Source organism: Felis catus, chromosome B1 (assembly GCF_018350175.1).
Source record: "Felis catus isolate Fca126 chromosome B1, F.catus_Fca126_mat1.0, whole genome shotgun sequence".
In the NCBI taxonomy this organism is placed as follows: Eukaryota; Metazoa; Chordata; class Mammalia; order Carnivora; family Felidae; genus Felis; species Felis catus.
Genome location: NC_058371.1, coordinates 72,424,298 through 72,438,812, shown reverse-complemented (window position 1 = coordinate 72,438,812; position 14,515 = coordinate 72,424,298). Strand labels below are relative to the sequence as shown.

The 14,515-nt window shown below is 39.4% G+C and overlaps 1 pseudogene; it reads right to left on the bottom strand.

Annotated features, from left to right (window-relative positions):
• Positions 1–879: 879 nt before the first annotated feature.
• Positions 880–13,654, bottom strand: LOC109499358 (annotated as a pseudogene).
• Positions 13,655–14,515: the final 861 nt, after the last annotated feature.

Sequence of the window (14,515 nt, the reverse complement as noted above, 5' to 3'; positions counted from 1 at the left end):
TGTGTGTGTGTGTGTGTGGACTCATACCTGAGGACCAGGAGTTCTGCTCACCAGATGCTTGGCAGCTGGCCAGGAGGGGTCCTGACTTTTGGGCGGGTAGGCAGTTTGAGGCTGGTGGGCCTCTGTTGAGGTGTCACCAGGCCACCACAGTGCTAGAGGGAGCTCCACAGGACTTTTGGATCTTGGCGGGTTTCCCTTTCAGGGTCATGTGCTCCAGCCCTGGCATCTGCTATGAGATCAGTCAGGGAGGGTGTCCGGACATGCTCCCACCTCCTCCTCTTTCCCTCCAGCCCCCTTGGTGTTTTCACACCATTCCCCTCTGGACTTTTATCCTCAATCATGCAAAGCACACAAGACATGGCGACCCTCTGTCTACAGTAGAGCAGGACTGCTTCTTAGAAACGCAGGACTAATTTCTTAGAAACTCTCCAGTAGGTGAGAACAGCTTTCATTATGTGTTGGTGAGTCACTCCTTCTCAAGGAAGGAGAGAATAATTTTCCTGGAGAAGCAAAATGACAACAGATACCTCCCCCAAATAGGGCTTTTATGTTTCGACTCCCAAGGAAAATGAGTGGAACTGAATAGCATTCTGATTTATTTATTTATTTATTTATTTATTTATTTATTTAATAGCATTCTGATTTAGTTGTCACAGCACATCAGAAGCTTGGTGATGATTATTAAAATCATAAAATGGCCTCCTTCTATTTTTCTGGCCACAATAAGAACAATCCTTTTATTCTTTCAAAAATTAATTATTTTCCAAAGCTTGTCATCTTTATCATTTTTCTTGTGTCTTTCCCCAAGTCTTCATATCTTTCTTTAAAATCAGGCCCTACTACAACTCAGTGCTCGTGAAGGCTCTGTTTGATGCAAAGTCATATCAGGGTCTTAAGTGACACTTTGGTAGCCACTTGTCCTATGCAGATTTTAGTTTTGGAATTGTTATAATTGTACTGCTTTGCTAAGTCATGCTCGCTTTGCTCCATGTTATCTGGATAGCCAACCTTTGGCAAAGCAGCTTCTGGTGAACCCTGAGATAGAAGTAGTGGCACAGTTCACGTCTTAGAGAAACTACCTCCCAGATGCTTGGCCTCTATGCTGCTCCCTTGGGTCAGTTTGATGGCTTTTTAGTTTCTATCCTGGGACTTTATCTGTTTTAGTCCAAATATATATTAGGTGTAAGTTACATTAACTCTGTCTTGAAGATGGCGTAGTCAGATAGAGGTTCATCTGTCTCCCATGGTAAGAAGTGTTGGGTTGTTGCCCGGTAGCATTGGTTCAGCTGCTCATCAGCATCACCGGGGTCCTAGCTCTGCCCTTCTTACTTCTGCTACCTTTCATTCTCATATTTTTGGTCTCATGATACCAAATGGGATCTATAGCTCCACACATGGTATCAGTGATATATGTGCGTGGGGTGGAGGAAGAGCTGAAAGCCCTCAGCACCCTCTTCTCTTGCCTAGAAATCTGAAGCTATACTTCATTGGCCACATCTTTGGCCACCCCTACCGGCACAGGAGAGTAGGAAAGAGATGAGGTTTTCTGGCCTTGATGGCAGAGAGGAGCACAAGAGAAAAGGGCTGGAAATGGCTGTTTGATCACCTAACCACCAGTGCTGCAAATCACACAAGAAAGAGGCATTCCAAAGTTGTTATTTAGGGTGGTCCCTGTACAGGAGCTTTGCCAACTTGTTGTTGGGGAATTCCTCAAATTAGGGGAGGTAAGTTCTGTCTTCACTACTGCAGATGAAAATGTCAGAAACCCACTTTCCCAGCCTTCCTTGAACTAAGGTGGGAATCTGAGAGGGAGAGGTGGGGTGGGGGAGAAGCCCATGTCCAGTTGTACTTGAAGCCAGTCTTACCCCCATCCCTCTCCAAAACCATTCAGTTGTATGGGTCTGTATACATAGGTCATCACACTTTTTTCTTGAAGACAATTTGGGTTGAGGTTTCTGTCGCTTGAAAGCAAAAGCATCCGAGTTAATACATACTTAGAGTAAAATTCTTCTGGTATAAAATAACAAAACTACTTCACTGGTATAATTTTTTTTTTCTAAAAACTTCGTCAGCTTGCTTATACCAGTTAAAGCCACAAATCCTTGTTCTTTCTTCTTCTCATTACCCCCTCTTCCCACTCCACTGTAGCATGGTGTCTGTGTTGTCTTAAGGACCTTTATTCCATAAGATAAATCATAATGGACATAAATTCCACTTGCAATAAAGCTATTCAAAACTCTTCTTTCCCCATCCCCCATACAACATATATTCCCATGGGAATATATATTCCCATATACTTACATTGTTTCAGAGAATATTTGGAAGTTGTAGTAGCCAGCTTCTAAGACAGCCCCCACTCATCTTACCTCCTGATATTCATACCCTTGTGTGCTTCTGTCTCACACTGAACCGGGTTGGTCTGGTACAGCATATACCCTGATACGTTGCTAGTGCTGATCCACTGATTTGTCCTAAAGATTTTGGCAGTCAGTGCACAAAGAAGGAGACACAATTAGTATGATCCAGAAAGAGACTACTTCAATAGTCCTTAAAAAGAACATTGTGCAATATCATGAACAGATGTTTCAAAAACAATGTTTTCAGTAGAAATAAATTTGCTCCTATTTAGACTTATAGTGTCTAATAATCACATCAGTTGTAAGAAATAGAATGTTTTCCTTCAAAAATGGAATAGGCTTAATTCTAGACCCAGCAAAGATGGGTTCAAGTATAAAGAACTCACCAGTATGAAGAAATTAATGAGAGTCGGAGCTCACAATTCAGATTCATCTTCAATGAGCTTTTTAAAAAATGGATTTTTTTAAAGTTTATTTATTTATTTTGAGAGAGAAAGAAAGAAAGAAGGGGCCAGGGGAGGAGCAGAGACAGAGGGGGACAGAGGATCCGAAGTGGGCTTTGTGCTGACAGCAGAGAGCCCAACATGGGGTTTGAACTCATGAGCTGTGAGATCATAACCTGAGCTGAAGATAGATGCTTAACTGACTGAGCCACCCAGGCTCCCTTAAAAACTGAATTTTTAATTAATTGTTTTACATGAGAGTGCATTTAAAAGACTCACTGAGAAGTGGGATCTATGATCATTAAACAGTTGGATTTGGCTTATAAATCCCTGGAAAATAAACCTCCCAAATGTTCTTGAATCTGCTTTCATTTATATATAAGACAGCTAGAAAAATACAACAATATCATGTTGTAAAAAAGACAACTAACTAATCACATCCTGTGTGGATTTCTTAGATCTAAGTCTTTTTAAGGATAATATACATTAGCACATAACTTTGGGGCACTATAATCAGGAGAATGAACCCACAACAATGTGGATAAATTAATTCAGTGTTGTGCTGCAGTTGACTTGTACCAGCTCCCTTCCCGACTCTGTGATCAGTGACTGCATGCTGGGAGCTTGAAATCAGTCAGTTGTTATAACTTCTCCAGCACACTGCTGGATGAATTTCTCAAATAGAGTGTTGAGCAAATGAAGCAAAACAGTATATATAGTGTGATTCATTTATAAATAAACTACAGCAATTGGCCAAACTAATCTATGCTTGTAGCGGCCAGGAGAGAGAAAGGGTGGTGAACGAAAGGGGTATGAGGTGGGCCCTGGAGGTGTTTGTGAGATTTTATTGCTTGATTTGGGTGCTGGGATCATGGATGCATTCACTTTTTGAAAATTTATAAATATGTACCCTTCTGAATTGTACATGTTTCCATATGTACATTATCCTTCAATAAAAAGTTAAAAATAACAAAAAAGTAAGCAAGCCATTAGATTAAAAATGAGTCTTTAAACAAGATAAAGAGTTATAAAACAAAAACAAAAGACAAAGATGTATAATAGAAGGCAACGAAATCTGCAAAAAGCAAAACTCTTTCTGTAGGAATTGGGTGTCCTGGTATTTGACACATTGTATGTGTCATTGCATAGGCGTGGAATCAATGAACCAATGGACAGTTCTCTTGAACCAATGGACATTTCTCTTAAAATCCTCCTCCAGTCAACTCTGCAAATACATTATTTCAAACATTGTTATATAAACTCTTTTTTAATTAAAAAAATTTTTTTTGATGTTTATTTATTTTTGAGAGAGAGAGGCAGACAGAGCATAGGCAGGAGAGGGGCAGAGAGAGAGGTAGATACAGAATCCAACACGGGCTTCAGGCTCTGAGCTGTCAGCACAGAGCCTGACGTGGGGCTCGAACTCATGAACTGTGAGATCATGACCTGAGACGAAGTCAGATGCTTAACTGACTGAGCCACCCAGGAGCCCCATTAATTGTTTTTATCAACATAAAAATGTTTCCTAGTTAAGTATTTAAAAGTATCAATTCTCGGGATGCCTGGGTGGCTCAGTCAGTTAAGTGTCCGACTTTGGCTCATGTCATGATCTCATGGTTTGTGAGTTTGAGCCCCTCATTGGGCTGTGTGCTGAGAGCTCAGAGCCTGGACCCTGCTTCCATTTCTGTATCTCCCTCTCTCTCTGCCCCTCCCTGCTCAAGCTCTGTCTCTCCTTCAAAAATCAATAAACATTAAAAAAAAATTTTAAAGTATCAATTCTCTTTGTGCATACAGTATTTTTGCAATCATACTTAACTTTGCAGCAAATAACATGAGACAGGCAACAGGAATGATGAGATATCTGGAAATAATTTTATACAATGCATCAAGGAATGAAAGAGAAATTCCCTATTTACAAGTGAAAAAGGCTCAAAGAGCCTCTTCTTGTAGATTTACTTAGTCCATAGTGATACTTCTGCAAGTGACTGCTTATGGTGGGTGTTGCTGACGGGAAGATTCGACTTATTATTCCCACCAAGCGTCTCTTATTTGGTTCTATGAAAGTTTGATAATTCAGTTCCATTGCAAGAGTAGCTTTTGTGGTTTACTTGCAGAAAACCCTCTAGAATTCATCTGTTAACATCGGTAGCAGCTCTTATATTATTAGACAAACAAAACAAAATAAAACTTTTTTATTTATGCCATAAAGTATCATGTAATAGCATATTATACAATATGATAAAATATATTCTTTTTCATCTATTTCTCTAAACTTCCTAAGATCTTACTACAATGAAAAAGGTGGTATCAGTAAGGAGTGGGTTGGACTCTTAAATATCTTCAGAAAACCCTCTGTAAATGTTTCTTTCAACTAAGCTTCTGATAAATACTTGGATAGCAGCTCATGTCTATTGCTCTTTATTTAGATGCCATAGGATTTTGGGTTTTTTTGTTGTTGTTGTTTTTTTACAATTGTAACTACTTATTAAGGACTTTTAAGTGGATAACTAAAAGAAGTTAATAGCTGAAAATATCTTTGAGGGCATCTGAACCTACTCATTTATTTATTTTATTGAAGTATAAATAGACATAAAAATCCGATTAGATTCAGGTGTACATCACAGTGACTCAATATTTTTATACATTACAAAATGATCCCCATATTTAGTCGTTATGATCTATTGCTATATGAAATTATTTAAATATTTTTTACTATATTCCCTATGCTGTACATTACATACCTAAGATTTATTTACAGTTGACCCTTGAAAAACACAGGTCTGAACTACAGAAGTCCACGTTGACATGGATTTAAAAATAAACACAGCATGGAACTCTAAATGTATTTTCTGTTCCTTATGATTTTCTTAATAAGATTTTTTCTTTAGCTTACTTTATTGTAAGAATAGAATATATAGGGGCACTTAGGTGGCTCGGTTGATTAAACGGCTGACTCTTGATTTCGGCTCAGGTCATGATCTTGTGGTTCATGAGGCTGAGCCCTGCTTTGGGCTCTGCGCTGATGGAGCAGAGTTTGCTTAGGATTCTGTCTCCTTCTCTCTGTCTCTACCCTGCTTGCTCTCTCTCTCTCTCTCTCTCAAAATAAATAAACTTTAAAACAAATGATAGAGTATATAATACATGTAACATACAAAAATATGTGTTTTTTAATGCTTATTTACTTTTGAGAGAGAGAGAGAGAGAGAGAGAGAGCGAGTGGGGGAGGGACAGAGAGAGACAGAGACACAGAATCCGAAGCAGGCTCCGGGCTCGGACACTTAACCGACGGAGCCACCCAGACGCCCCTACAAAATATGTGTTAATCAACTGTTTATGTTATCAGTAAGCCTTCTGGTTAGCAGTAGGCTGTGAGTAGTTAAGTTTTGGGGGACTCAAAAGTTACAAGCAGATTTCTGATTGCATGGAGGGGTCAGAGCTCCTTACTCCCACATTGTTCAAAGGTCAACTATGTTTTATAAGTAGAGGTTTATAGCTCTTAGCCCCATTCACTTATGTCCCCAGCCCCTCTACCCTCTGGCAGCCCCCAGTTTGCTTCCTGTGTCTCTGAGTCTGTTTCTGTTGTGTTTTGTTTGTTCATCTGTTTTGTTTCTATTAGATTCCACATATAAGTGGAATCATATGGCATTTGTCTTTCTCTGTCTGACTTATTTCACTTATCACGATGCCCTCTAGGTTCATCTATGCTGTTGCAAATGACAAGATCTCATTCTTTTTTATGGCTGAGTAGGAAGCCATCTGATTTAGCAGTGAGAAACACTGGAGGTCAGATTGGCATCTAACTGGGAATGTTAAAGCACATGACAAAGCTCAAAATCTTATCTTAATAGGAAAGTGGCCCCTAAGTGCTGTGATAATAAAGCTAAATTCATGTACTCTCCATTTGAGAGTTCCAATATTTTCTCTATTGCTTGACTGATTTAAGTGATAAGTGAGGAATATACAATACAAAAACAACCCTTTATTAGGCAAGATTTAATTTCTTTGTAGGCTCAATATCTGTAAAGTGGAGATAATAATGAAAGCAAAGAAAAATTATGAGCTTAAATTAAAATATATCAGTAATGTGTGTTTGTATCTTGCAAGAGAGAGACTATCACCCCAGGGAAATGTCATTGTATTTTCATTGCTCCTGACTGGCATTTATTTGAATTTCATTCAGTTAAAAAATGTGTACAGAGTCTCTACTCTATTAAGCCCTCACATACTAAGGAGGGTATAAGAATAGTTGAGGTATAATTCCTGTGGCCAATAAGTTTCCAACAATTTGTGGGAGACAAGTGCACACATGAGAAATGAACATATATACCATACAATGGGTCTCCTGGAACAAGTGTACTATTGGAATTTAGCTGGTAGAGGCATACCTCAGAGGTATTGTGGGTTTGGTTCCAGGCAACTGCAATAAATTGAATATCACAATAAAGCAAGTAAAATGAACTTTCTGGTTTTCCAGGGCATATAAAAGTTGTTTACTCTATACCATAGTCTATTAAGTGTACCATAACATTATATCTAAAAGGTAATAATGTACTTACCTTAATTAAAAAAAAATAATTTATTGCTAAAAAATGCCAACCATCATCTGAGCTTTCAAGAAGCCCTAATCTTTTTGCTGGTGAATGATCTAACGATGTTGATGGCTGCTGACTGATTAGGGTGGTGGTGGCTGAAATCTGGGGTGGCAATTTCTTAAAATAAGACAATGATAAAGTTTTCCATATCAATTGACTCATCCTTTCATGAACAATTTCTCTGGAGCATGTGACACTGTTTGATAGCATTTCACCCACAGGAGAACTTTCAAAATTGGATTCAATCCTCTCACACCCTGCTGCTGCTTTATCAACCAAGCTTATATAATATTCTATATCCTTTGTTGTCATTTCAATAATATTAGCAGTCTCTTCACCAGGAATAGATTCCATTTCAAGAAATCACTTTCTTTGCTCATCTGTAAGAAGCAACTCCTCATCTGTTAAAATTTTATCCTGAAATTGTAGCAATTCAATCACATCTCCAGGTTCCACTCCTGATTTTAATTTTCTTGCTGTTTTCACCACATTGGCAGTTATTTCCTCCACTGAGGTCTTCAACCCCTCAACGTTATCCGTGAAGGTTGGAATAAACTTTTTCCAAACACCTGTTAATATTGATATTTTGACCTCTTCCCATGAATCATAAATGTTCTTAATGTGATATAGAATGATGAATTCTTTCCTGAAGGTTTTCAATTTATTTTGCCTAGATCCATCAAAAGAGTCACTGTCTTTGGCAGCTATAGCCTTATGGAATGAATTTCTTAAATAATAAGACCTGAAAGTTGAAATTACTTCTTTTATTTTTTATTTTTTTTGAGAGAGAGAGAGAGATAGAGAATGAGTGGGGAGGGGCAGAGAGAGAGGGAGACAGAATCCCAGGCAGGCTTCCTGCAATCAGCACAGAGCCCAATGCGGGGCTTGAACTCACAAACCGTGAGATCATGACCTGAGCTGAAACCAAGAGTCAGATGCTTAACTGACTGAGCCACCCAGGCACTGCAAAATCTTGATCCATGTGCTGCAGAATGGATGTTGTATTAGCAGGTATGAAAACGACATGAGTCTCATCCATTTCCCCCAGAGCTCTTGGGTGACCAGGTGCATTGTCAATGAGCAGGAATATTTTGAAAGGAATCTTTTTTTCTGAGTAGTAAGTCTCAACAGCTTAGAATATACAATAAACCATGTTGTAAACAGATGGACTGCCATCTGGACTTTGTTGTTCCATTTATAGAGCACAGGCAGAATAGATTTTAGCATAATTCTCAAGCCCCTAGGATTCCTGAAACGGCCAATAAGCAGAGGCTTCAGCTTAAAGTCACCAGCTGTTATTTGCCCCTAACAAGAGAGTCAACCTGTCCTTTGAATCTTTGAAGCCAGGCATTGACTTCTCCTCTGTAGCTACGACAATCCTAGATGACCTTTCCTTCCAGTAGAAGGCTGTTTCATCTACACTGGAAATCTGTTGGTTGGTGTAGCCACCTTCATGAATTATCTCAGCTGGACCTTCTGGAGAACTTGCTGCAGCTTCTCCATCAGCACTTGCTGCTTCATCTTGAACTTTGATGTGACGGAGACGGCTTCTTTCCTTAAACCTCATGAACCAACCTTTCCTAGCTTCAAACTTTTCCTCTGCAGCTTCTTGTCTCAGCCTTCATAGAAATGGAGAGAATTAGGGCCATGCTCTGGACTAGGCTTTTGCTTAAGGGAATGTTGTGGCTGGTTTGATCTTCTATTCAAACCACCCAAACTTTCTCCATGTCAGCAATAAGGCTGATTTGCTTTCTTAGCATTCATGTGCTCACTGGCACAGCCCCTTTAATTTCTTTCAAGAACTTTTCCTTTGCACTGAAAACTTGACTAACTGGTACAAAAGCTTTCCACCTATCTTGGCTTTTGACATGTTTTCCTTGCCAAGCTTAATTATTTTTAGCTTTTGCTTTAAAGTAAGAGGTATACAACTCCTTCTTTTACTTGAACACTGAGAAGGCTTTAAAGAGTTCCTGATTGGCCTAATTTCAATATTGTTGTCTCTTGGGGAATAAGGTGGTTTGGAGAGAGAGACAGAGAGACAGAGAGAGAGAGAGAGAGATGGGGGAACAGGCAGTTGGCAGAGCGGTCGGAACACATACATTTATCAGTTAAGTTCACTGTTTTATATGGGTGTGGTCCCTGGCATCCCCAAAACAATTACAATAGTAACATCAAAGATCACTGATCACAGGTCACCATAACACAGATAATAATGATGAAAAAGTTTGAAATATTGTGTGAATTACCAAAACGTGACACAGAGACGCGAAGTGAGCAAGTGCTGTTGGAAAAATGGCTCTGATGGTCTTGCTTGACAGAGGGTTGCCACAAACCTTCAATTAGTAAAAACAAAACTAACAAAACAAACAAACACACAAAACCAAGTTTCTGTGAAATGCAGTAAAATGAAGCACAAGCAAACAAGGTATACCTGTACCATAAAAAGATGAGGAAGAGGCTCCTGGTCAGATATTTTTGGAAACACTGCACTGATTAAGTTAAAATTAACTAGATGCTTACATCAAGGATTTTCATAACATATAACATGCTAATGTTAATCATGAATTTCCAAGAAGGAGAGAGGGAATGTTGTATCCCAGACTTTTGTATCTTAGAAACCTTGGGTCAGAGAACATCTTGGTGGAAAACGTACGTTGATAAGTGTCACAACTCAGGCTACAGAAGCAAAATGCAGAGAAGATAACAGAATTTGGATTTAGAAGACCTCCATTGAAATACTGGCTTTTCTGCTTTCTAGCTTTCTGAATTTGAAAAACATTATTGCTGGGATTTAGTAAAAGAATAAAGCTATTTTTGGTTTTATTTTTTTCAGTGGTGCATTGGAACTGGCTCAAAAGTTTTGAAGAATTTTTTACCTAGTTACTCAACATAGACATAATTAAAAGTAGTATATATGATATGTGTGTATATAAACTTAAATTAAATAAATGATATGATTATAAAATGTATATAAAATTATAAAAGGTAATAAATATTCAAAACTCATAACTTTCTGGTTATTTTATTATATCTATTATATTTTACTATTTATTATATTTACATTTATTACCATATTAATGCAATGAAAATCCTATATAATTGTGTGCTTCTGTAGATCTCTTCCCAGCTCCATGTTCACTGATATCACAGCTTGAAATTAGCCAGGGTGGGCTATTTATACCATGGAAAGATACAAATGCTACAAATCGGCCCCCTTTCCTCTCTAGTTGTTAGACAATGGCCAGCCCACCACTAGCTTAGTGACAAATACAATATTGTGTCTTAACCTCCTTAAAAAATGCCTTAGCTGTGGGGTAATTGGAAATAGTGTAGGTACCTCGGTATACAGTATAGGGTACACGGAAAACAGCTAAATTAAGGCCCTGTTGAGAATAAAATTATAAACTTTCAAAGTCAGCTTGGAAAAGAGCCAGATCTTGACTGAGATGCCAGCTCTGCATGAGGTGCTAAAGAGGCTCTGACCCAGGAGGGTGCCTGGGAATTAGGGGAGAGCACCTTTTGTGAGGAGAGAAGAGCTCTTAAAGAAAAGCTATCTGTCCCTCTTACCACTCTCTGGGGCAAGAAGATACTTGGTCAATAGACACCTTTGGTGGACTTGCAAATTTTGTGCGTGTAGAAAGAAGGTGCTGTTGCTGTCTGTACTAATTTCCTATTGCTGCTGTTACAAATTAAGACACAAACTCTGTGTCTTAAAGCAATACAAATTTATCATCTTACGGTTTTGGAGGTCAGAAGTCCAAATGGATCTTAGAGACTAAAATCAAGAGTTCAACAGAACTATATTCCTTCTTGAGAATTTAGAGGAGAATTCACTTCCTTACCTTTCTCCTTACCATTCCTTACCTCTCCAGAATGTAGAAACTGTCTACCTGCCTTGAGTTCTGCTCTTTCTTTCATCCTCAGAGTGTGTAACTCCAGCTCCTGCTTTCATTGTCATACTTCATCTCACAGCTTTGACCCTCTTGCCTCCATCTGATAGGAGTCCTTGTGATTCACCGTATCTACTGTGATAATTCAGGATAATCTTCTCATCTTAAAATCTTTAACTTAATCACATCTGCTAAGTCCCTTTTGCCGTGAAGACTGACATATTCACAGATTCTGAAGGTAAAGATGTGAACATCCTTTGGGGATGCATTATTCTCTCTACAACAAAATTATACTATGAAGTGGATGTTCTCTTAGCTACCAGTCTTGTCTACTTGTTCATGTGGTCCCAGAATTGCAGAAAGGGCAGCATGGTCAGGCAGAGATTACCCTTTCAAATTCCTAGTTCTCAAACAATGCAGATTACAGAGCCTACGTGCTCCAGCAGCTCCAGATTTGGGGTAATAAGGAATGAATGAGACCAAACTGTAGGTTCACTGGAACCAACACATGTGAGGCAATGTAGTTCAAATGCTAGAGGAATGTGGCATGGGGGTGCTGGTAGGGATAGCTTGAAAATGTAGCTGATTCTTGCAAGGGCCCATTGATTCTATGGGATTGCATACCGTGTCAGCAAGGTTTTGTTGGGCTTCCACTGATCCACATAAGTCTGGAGATAATAAGCCAGGTCAGTGGTGATTATCAACAGAATGAGAACCCCTAACCACCACTGACATAAGGTTGTTTATGACCCATAAAGAGAAGCATAGTCAATCCAAGAATCAAATGACCATGAAAGGAAAAGGCTTTTCCCACTCCCCTCCCCGAAACCAGAGTAATACACGTGAGAAAGAAAGGAGTATGAAAAAGTAGATCATTTTATACTCCTTCTCTCACTCTACTCCAAATTCGATCCTCCATAGGTGAGGTGAAGGAGGAGGGGATTTGCAGACAGATTGACTTAGATATGGGATTAAAGCTTAAAAATGATCAGTACTGAGTCTTAGTAACTAAAATGCAATAGCCAGTACTAAACAGAAAGTGAAAAGTTGTAGAAGCAGGGGCGCCCGTGTGGCTCAGTTGGTTAAGTGTCCGACTTCAGTTTAGGTCATGATCTCACGGTTCAGTTCCTTCCTGAAGGAAGGACCCTTCCTCCCCCCCATTAGGTTCTGTGCTGACAGCTCAGAGCCTGGAGCCTGCTTCAGATTCTGTGTCTCCATCTCTCTCTGCCCCTCCCCCACTCATGCTCTGTCTTCCTCTCTCTCAAAGAATAAATAAACATTAAAGAAAAGTTATAGAGGCCGACTGGGACCTCATAAATAGAGTTTGGTATTTGGCAGAAGTCGAGGGGTAGGCAGAGCACAGTTGCTGTCAGTTGTTTGAAAAATAACATCTTAAACATATACCCCAATGTGGTGAGATTCCTCAATTAAACTGGTCACGGAAGAAGTCATTGTTATTGCTGTGCTCAACTACCAGTGGGGTCATGTAGCTAGTAGACGCCGCTCAGAGTGGAGAAGCAATTATTGACCGAAAAGCAGAGCAGTATCTGGGGAAATAGCACTGGAAAGAAGAGGCCCAGGGGAATGGGCAGGATTTGGTTGGACAGAGCATTCATGTGCTTTTACTCTCCTAAAATATGAAACATTTGAAAGGATAGAGGAAAATATGAAAATTTTTTTGGACTGAGAAAATGAAATGGGTTACTGTTAGAACTGGGCTAATTGTCCCACAGCCTAGGAATCATACAAGGAACAGCCTTCCAAACGTTCTGTGACCGATGACAGCTGGGCTGTTCACCCTGGTACTAACTGATGCATCTTGGCACCACGTGAGCCATTAGGCTGTTGATAGTGAGCAGGCTGAGCTCATGCATTCTCATCACTCATGCAACAACCTGTCAGTGTAGAGATGAACAGATAGTGTGCACAAGAAAATGGCCTTTTTTCTTTCCTAAGATGTGTATTCCAACCGGAAATGCCAAAATTGAGAATAAGGAATAGCTATGGTTCATAAAGAAAAATAAATGGGTCCTGAAAAAGTCATACTTTAATATTTTACCAGTAGTAGTCTATTTTTCTAAATCGGCTCTGCATAGAATAACTCATCTCAGAGTAAATGACAGGGTGGAGAGATAAGTGGATGTCCCCTCTGCAGTACCTTCGCCAGGATGTGGAGGTTTGGTCAGCAGTTTCCTCCTTGTGAGTCCAGGCAGGAATATTCCCTCTACAAACAGGAGACATTTTGAAGCATTTTGATCAATTTCAGTATCTGACCAACTGAAATAGCGCTTTGGTGAACTGATGGTATGTAAACGGTGGCCGGGAAGAACCCTCAAGAGTGGCAGGGGGCTCTCAGGTTGCACTAGGGTCATGTGTTGCCCAGAGAAACTCGGGCAGTCAGGATGCAATCAGCAGTGGAGGATTGTATCATTCAGCTGGTCATGCCTGTTACTGGATGGTTTTCAAATTTCAGACACTTCAAAATGGTAAGACAAGGAATTTTAGAATTTACATTTCACATTCTTTTCCTTGGGAAGATGAGGGTAAAATTATAAAAATTAGAGAGCACAAATCACTATCTTCATACTGACAAAAAATCCTACCAGCTAAAAATCTCTCATATATGGGGGCACCTGTGTGTCTCAGGTGGTTAAGCATTGGAATTTGGATTTCAGCTCAGGTCACGATCTCACAGTTCATGAGAACGAGCCCTATGCTGGGCTCTGCACTGACCGATCTCTGTTTGGGATCTCTCTCTGCCACTTCCCTGTTCTCTCTCTCAAAATAAATAAATAAACTTTAATAAAATAAAATAAAATAAAATTCTCTCATATATGACATTTAACACTAATTTAACAATGCATTTTTAATAAATTCCAGGTCTTAAATTTCCAGCCATCTGTTGTTCATTTCTACCTCCAAAGTCTATAGACACATCAGACTAAATGTATCTAGAATTAAACTAGCTCCCTTCTCAAGACTACTCTTGGCTTTTTATGTTCTCTAGTTCAACTAGAATTAGTCTTTCCTCTCTCTCTCCCCCATGTCTTTCTCTCTCTCCCTCTCTTTCTCTTTCTATGATACACACACATGCACATACATGTACACACCTATTCAAACTCATGCACACAGACCAAGATAGGTTAAATGATGTAATTTCAATAGCTGACCCCAGAATTTATCTTAGGACTGAAACTGTTTCTGTTTATGTTAATGTAATGATAGGCTTCCTC